The sequence below is a fragment of the Equus asinus genome, unplaced genomic scaffold (genome assembly GCF_041296235.1).
Source record: "Equus asinus isolate D_3611 breed Donkey unplaced genomic scaffold, EquAss-T2T_v2 contig_72, whole genome shotgun sequence".
Classification (NCBI taxonomy): Eukaryota; Metazoa; Chordata; class Mammalia; order Perissodactyla; family Equidae; genus Equus; species Equus asinus.
Genome location: NW_027225427.1, coordinates 1 through 7500, shown reverse-complemented (window position 1 = coordinate 7500; position 7500 = coordinate 1).

Genomic DNA, 7500 nt, shown 5'->3' with positions numbered 1-7500 from the left:
GCTGCCCTCCGCCCGGCTCACGGGGCGCTCGTGTCCATCAGCTGGTCGTGCGGAAATCCCGTGGTTGGCCTCCCTCCCTCCCTCCCTCCCTCCCTCCCTCGTCCAGCCGCCACGTTTTCGGGGTTCGTGCGACTGGGATGAAATAGACCTTCCCAATGTCAATCGGAGATCATCCATCATACCTCTCGAGTCCCCAAAAGCCAAGAAACACGCCAACCAAAACGCTTTTATTATGCCAACGGTTCCCGTTTTCATTCCTATCGTTTAGGGAGGTTTGGTGGCAGCAGCGGCCGAAAGCAAAAGGAAACCCGAGGAAAGCGGCTCCATCCACCAGGGCTGTGTCTCATCGGTGCCGACGCAGGAGGGACGGGCTTCGTTCGTTCGTTCGCTGCGGCCCAAATTCCCGGGCCGCCCGAGGACCGCTCGCACCGGCCCGAGGGAGGGAGCCCCGGCAGGCAGGATGCCTCCGGGGAAATGGCCAAGTCGACCGCGCGACCCACAACCCGCCCGACTGGGGGCGAGAAGGAGCATGGAGGAGGACTCCGTCCCCTAGTCGGCAGACGGCCCCGGGACAGGGACGTTCGCCAAAACCTCCCCAAGGCCGCTTTCCGTGACCGAGTCGGCCTCCCCGCCTGTACTCGTCCCGGCCCGAGAAACGAGACGCGGGGTGGATCGGGACCAGGCCACGCACCAGGCCGGCCGGCGCGGCATCCTCCCTCCCCCGACCTGACCTGACCTGGACGAACGCCTCCCCATCGCCCGCCCCCGCGAGGCTGATCCGTCCGGCCTGTGAGGAGGCCGCTTGTCGGGCGCCACCTGCTGCCCGGCATCCTCTTATATAGTGTTCGAGGAGGTCGACCAGGTGGCCCGGCCTGGATTGGGGGGGGGGGGCGCGGGGTGCGGTGTCCCGGGCGGCGGGGGACGGGGGGGTAGGAGTGGAGAGGGAAAGGTGGGCGTGGAGAATGCCGGGGTCGGGGGTCGGCGCGGGGCGGGGCGGGAGTTGGGGATAGGGGAGGGGCGGGAGGCCGTCTGGACATGGAGGGTCGGAAGAGCGGTGGTGACAATGATTTTCATTATCATTTAGAAAGAAGAACGTGGACTTCTTTAGAGGAGTCCTTTGAATAGCTTCTCCATTTAGTTAACATACATCCAAATGGAGGTCGGGAAACTTGGGTCCTGTTAACATATGGATGGAAGTGGAAAGAACTATCGCGATGACCGTCCTTGTGTTTCTTTTATTTTTTCTTTCTTCCTGCTCCCCAAAGCCGCCCCCCCCACCCCCGCCCCGCCCCGCCCCGCCCCGCCCCGTCCCGTCCCGTCCCGTCCATAGTTGTAGGTTCCAGTGGTAGGTCTTTCGCGTTTCTGCTATGTGGGACGCCGCCTCGGCGTGGCTTGAAGGGCGATGCTGGGTCTGGGGCTGCGCCCAGGATCCGAACCGGTGAAAACCTGGGCCGTCGAAGCCGGGGGCCGGGGTGGGGGGCGCTACTTGACCGTTCGTCCACGGGCTCGGCCCCCGGCCCCTTGTTTTCTAGGGAGAGAGACAGAGAGACCCGATCCATTTTCCCTTGGCCTCTAAAGCGTGCGTGTGGTCGAAAGGCGACAGAGAGAGGGGTTCTGGTCCAGAAAGCCCCGACTGCGCCGCCGCGGGGATCGGTCGGTTCCGCCCGAACCGTCCGAGTCGGAAAGGAACGGACAGCTTTCCTCCTTTGGGCCCCTGACTTGGGACCGACAGGGGAAGAGGAACAGGCCTCTCTCCCTCACACCCTGGCCCCTTCCTCCAGGACGCCCTCCTTCTAGTCAGCCCGCCTCTGGCTTTTCCACACGCCGACGACCGCTCGTCGGCATGGACCCACCTTCCTTGGGGGACACCACCACACGACTCTCCCACTCGTCTGCCTGCCTTTCGTTGGCGTCGCTGCCAAAGGCGAGGGGTAGGGGTGGCGGTGGCAGGGACGGCAGGGGCCCAGCGGCTCTCTGGCGGGTGAGGAAGTCTTGCTGGTTCTCCTAGGTCGGTGATCTTTCTCGATCTCCACACACATTCTTCGTTTGGGGAGCCAAGAGACGCCCTCTGAGGAATCCCTATGGCCAGGGTCGATCACTTACTCGCTCACTGCCTCGGCCTCGGCCTCGGCCTCTGTCCATCTTGTCTCTCTCCCTCCCTCCCTCCCTCCCTCCCTCCCTCCCTCCCTCCCTCCCTCCCTCGTCGGTCTCTGTGTGTGGACGTCTAGGTGGAGGCGAGGCAGGGAGGCCACCCACCCACCCACCCACCCACCTACCTCGTGGTTTACCACACGCTCTACACGGAGGTAGAATTCCCATCCCACCGAATCCATCCTTTCCACGGGGCACAAGCCAGTGGCCTTCGGGAGTCTCTCTCCCCAAGGTGGCGCATCCGTCATGGCTATCTATTTCCAGAAGGTTTCCGTTTCCATCCCCTCCCCCCGAAAGAAAAAACGGCCCCACTCCCGGATCTGCCCCACCACGATCACCACCACCGCTGCCGCCGCCGCCGCCGCCGCCATCTGCTGTCGCCCTCTAGGGTTGGACCGTTCTAGCTCTCTCCTCTGTGTGGAATCGCAACGTAGGTCGCCTTGGATGTCTGGCACCTCTCACTTAGCAGAAGGTTTTGGAGGCTCAGGCTGGGCCACGCTTTGGCCCGGGTCAGTGTTCCGTTCCTCCGGACGGCTTCCTCGTTTTCCACGAGAAGGAGCCGTGAAGACGGAAAGGAAGGGCGGATGGATGGCTTTTCCCGTGCTACCGAGTCCCTCTCCCCTTTTCCCCAAAGCGTGAGGGGCGGTCGAGAGGATCGTCTCTGATGACAAAAGTCAGAGGCACCCCGGGTCAGACACCGTGCGAGGCGTTGGTGTGTTCTCGAGAGGAGAACACGTCCCCGTCAGCGTTTCCTGTCGTTCTCGTTCCGAAAGGATTCACGCGCCACCCCGTCTCCCTCAAGGTCTTAGGGCTGTCGTGCTCCGCAGCCGTCACGTGTCGTGGATCCTGGGCACCACCACGCCACCCCGCCCCCCCCCCCCCGCCATAGCTGTCGATCGCTATGTGGCACGCCTACGTTTGCCCAAAAGAGCAGTCCGATGGACAGCGTGGTGCTTTTCCCAGCAGGCAGGCAGGTGAGAGTCACCCCTCTAGAAGGTTTCCAAGCCCCGTTCCATTCTCAGAGGCAGCTCCTTTGGCCATCAAGGAGGCAGGCGATGGGGGTGGGGGTGGGGATGGGGATGGGGCAGGGGCCTCTGTCCCTCTGTCGCGGTAGAAATGATTGGGAAAGGAGGGACGATGGGCGTAGGTCGACCATCCTGGGCGGTGGTGCTTTGGGAGCTTTTTCTAGAAGAAGGAGCGAACGGCGTTCCCTGGGAAGGGAGGAAACCAGAGGAGGTCCCCCTCAGACCGACCTGGCACGAGAAGGACACACACTCTCTCTCTCTCTCTCTCTCTCTCTCTCTCTCTCTCCCTTTTCTTCCTGACTTGAAATCAGGAGACAAAACTCCCCTGCCAAAGGGGCCCTCCCAAAACGGGGAGTGAGGAAGACCTCCTTCTCTTCACGGCTGAAGTTCTCCCTGCCTTTCCTGGACGGGAAGGATAGCACCTACGCCCGCTGCCGTCGGTGACTTTTAGTCCCCCTGGAGAGGAAGAAATTCTTTCCCGTGGCCGAACCCTGGCGGTTCGTTCGTGCTGCAGAGGACGTGACCCTCTCTGACACACCCAGGAACCTCCTCGCTCCGGGTCGAGGAGAGGGAGTTCTGTTCTGTGGTTTAGAATGGTGCTTAAAAAGGGATGTCGCTTACAAAGGGTCCTCGTCCCCCTTCCTAAACCTAAACGGACGGCTCGGCTCGGAGGCGTGAGATACGTTTCGCATCCTCCTCGTCGTCTTCACTCAAAGTTTTATTGGAGTTTGGAAGATTTTATTTTTTGTCTTTCCTTTTTCTCCCCAAAGCCCCCCGGTACGTAGTTGTGTGTTCTTCGCGGTGGGTCCTTCTAGCGGTGGTATGTGGGACGCCGCCTCAGCGTGGTTTGATGAGCAGTGCCGTGTCCGCGCCCGGGATCCGAACGAACCGATGAAACACTGGGCTGCCTGCAGCGGAGCGCGCGAACTTAACCACTCGGCCACGGGGCCAGCCCCTTACTGGATTTTCAAAACAACTCCGGGGGCCGGCCCGGTGGCGCGGCGGTGAAGTTCGCACGTTCTGCTCCGCCGGCCCCGGGTTCGCCGGTCCGGATCCCGGGCGCAGGACCCGGCACCGCTTGGCGAGCCACGCTGTGGCAGGCGTCCCACCTGGAAAGTAGAGGGGGATGGGCACGGATGTCAGCTCAGGGCCAGTCTTCCTCGGCCGACAGAGGAGGATTGGTGGCAGATGTTCGCTCAGGGCTCATCTTCCTCAAAAATAAAATAATAAATCGATTCGATAAAATGTCAAATAACACAACCGCGGGATCACGCTTAGAGTCACCCTTGGCCCGATGATGCCACTCCCCACCCCCCCCACCCCCCTGCCCCCCACCATTTGGAGGTGCCGTCAGTGGGATTCGTTCCTGTTTGTCCATCTTTCTTCCTCTTTTTTTTTTTTTTTTTTAAAGACTGGCACCCGAGCTCATTGCCAATCTTTTCTTTTCTTTTTATTCCTCCTCCTTCTTCTTCTTCTCCCCAGAGCACCCCAGTACCTAGTTCTATATTCTCTTTGAGGGTCCCTCTGGTTCTGCCGTGTGGGACGCCACCTCAGCGTGGTTTGATGAGCGGTGCCGTGTCCGAGCCCAGGATCCGAACCTTCCAAGCCCCGGGCCGCTGAAGCGGAGCGTGCAAACTCAACCGCTCGGCCACGGGGTCAGCCCCTCCCTTCCTTCCTTCCTTCCTTCCTTCCTTCCTTCCTTCCTTCCTTCCTTCCTTCCTAAGGAGGAGGAGGCAGGCACTGTGTGAAGTCGCCAGTGAGTCTGTGGAAAGAGACGGAGGATTTCCCATGGGAAGCCGGGGCGGGGGACACGGACCGATGTCGTGCGAACTTGAAGGTGAAAGATCAAAAAACCCACACACGCCTAGAGCGGCGGGTTGCCCGTTAGGAGTTTGCTTGCCGGGCCCATAACGCAGGGCTCATCGATGAGCCAAACCGTCCGTGATCCTCAAGCAGTCTAGTAGGGTTAGAGAAAGGAGGGGGGCACTCTTTCTGCCCCAGATGAGGCGAGTTTCTCAGACAGCCACCCTGCCCCAACATCTCCCCTCCCTGCCTCCCGGCCCTTGGTGGACTGCGGCCTAAGGGTGGGGGAATTGAAGAAAGCCGTTCAATGGAAAAAAGCCCGAGGCCATGGGAGAGAGCTTCCTGCACTTGAATGAAGCCCTGACGCCAGGCCCATCGGAATGAATGGGCCTGACCTCCCCTCCCCCCTCCCCCCTCCCCCCTCCCAGGCTGGCGACTCGGCAGTGGAAGGCTAGGGGTTTCTTCCGAAATGGTGAACCGGCCCCCTTGTCCACAGGAAAACCACACACGGGTACAGCCTAGGCCGGATCTCAGGCCAAGTCGTCAGGGTGGCAAGATGATGGCGGATGAGAGGAAACTTGTTCTGGGACCGCACCGCCCCCCCCCCCATCGCCTCTCTGGCTGAGAAGAGGGCTGGGGAGCGGTGAGGGTCAGGGGGAGAGTGGGGGCGGGGCCGGGACAGGGACCACCGGGCAGTAGGACGGGAGTAGCCCTGAGGCCTGCCTGCCTGCTTCCTTCCCTGCCGGCGCAGGGCTGAGAGAGGCACGGGGCACGCTGGCTCCTGCCCCTTCACTCATTCGGGAAGCCTCCTGTTGTTGCTCCTGAGGTGCCGGCTGCGGTGACAGACAGAGCAAAACTCCTCTCTCTGTCTATTTCTTCAAAGGCCCGAGTCTGAGCTACGACAGATTCCCCTGTGGCTCAACCCGCAACCTCCCATCCTGCCAGACCAGACCCCTTGTCTAAAAACCTCCACTGGAGGAGCTCTTCCACCTGACTCGGAAAGGAAACACCAGCCCCGCCTCAGCCTCACACCCACCACCACCACCACCACCCGCCCCCCCCCCCCCGCCCCACTCTCCTCCGGACCCAGATACCTAACAGAGGGAACAAAAATCCAAAAATCCTGCTGCTCTCCTTCTACCACCTCCACTTCAGAAGAGTCAGTCTCCCCCGAACACCTCAGACTCTGTGACTTCCCGCGGCCTCCCTTTCCCCGTCCCCATTCTCTCCCCGGACGGGCCCCATCTTACACTTGAACGACAGCTCCACCGCTCGGGGCAGCTGGACACGATGTCCCAAAGTGGCCCGGACGGTAGCCTGGTCGATTCCAAAGGACCCACGCACGCAGTCGGCCATAAACGTGGTGTGGAGATCGTGGACGTTTGCGGGCCTCTGATGAAATCGCTGCTCCGGGGACCCCGGCGTCTAGGACCCGTCTTCTCCGTGTTCTTCACACCGTTGCTCCTGGGCCGGTTATTCTCTTCCCTCTCACTGACCTTAACGTTTTGTCTCTGCCATTGAATTTTGACTGTGCGAATGTGACTTGCCGCTGTAGGGCTGCGTGGATCTCTCAGGCATCCTGCTGTGCCGTGCGGGGGGGGGGGGGGAATCCTTGGTGGGTGGGTCGATAGACGTCCCTTTGGTTGTGCCCTGGAGGGGAGAGACAGAGGGGACGACTCAATCCACCACGAACGCTGATGTCGCTCCGATAAACCTGTAGCGGTGATTCTAGTTTATGGCCCGTGTCCTGAAAATAACTTCCCGAAGGGCCAGCCCGGCGGCACAGCGGTTAAGTTCGCACGTTCCGTTTTGTCAGCCAGGGGTTCGCAGGTTCGGATCCAGGGTGCGGACGTGGCGCCGCTTGGCGAGCCACGCTGTGGTCAGCGTCCCGCCTATCAAGGGGAGGGGGATGGGCACGGATGTTAGCTCGGGACCACTCTCCCGGGGCAAAAAGAGGAGAATTGGCAGCAGGTGTCAGCTCGGGGCTCGTCTTCCTCGAAAAATAAATTAATTAAATTAATAAAAACAACTTCCCAAACCTCTCTGATAACTTGAAGCTTTGAAGTTTTGCGAGGTGAAATCAGGTGATAAAAAAGTCCACGGACGGGGGCGGCCCCGTGGCCGAGTGGTTAAGTTCACAAGCTCCCCTTCGGCGGCCCAGGGTTTTGCCGGTTCAGATCCCGGGCACGGCACGGACACGGCACCGCTCGTCGGGCCGTGTGGAGGCGGCGTCCCACATGCCACAACTGGAAGGGCCCTCAACTAAGATAGACAACTATGTCATGGGGGGGATTGGGGGAGAAAAATCGGGAGGGGGGGAAAAGAAAACAAAAACGGAAGATTGGCAACAGGCGTTAGCTCTGTGAGGGCCGATCTTCCTCACCCAAAAACTAAAGTGAGATGAAATCAAATAAAGCGAAGGAAAAGATAAACCTATGAAATCCCATGTTTCTAAAAGTGGCCAAGTGTTTAGAAATTGGCCAAGCGACGGAATGCTCATGGGAAGGACAGTTCCTAATTG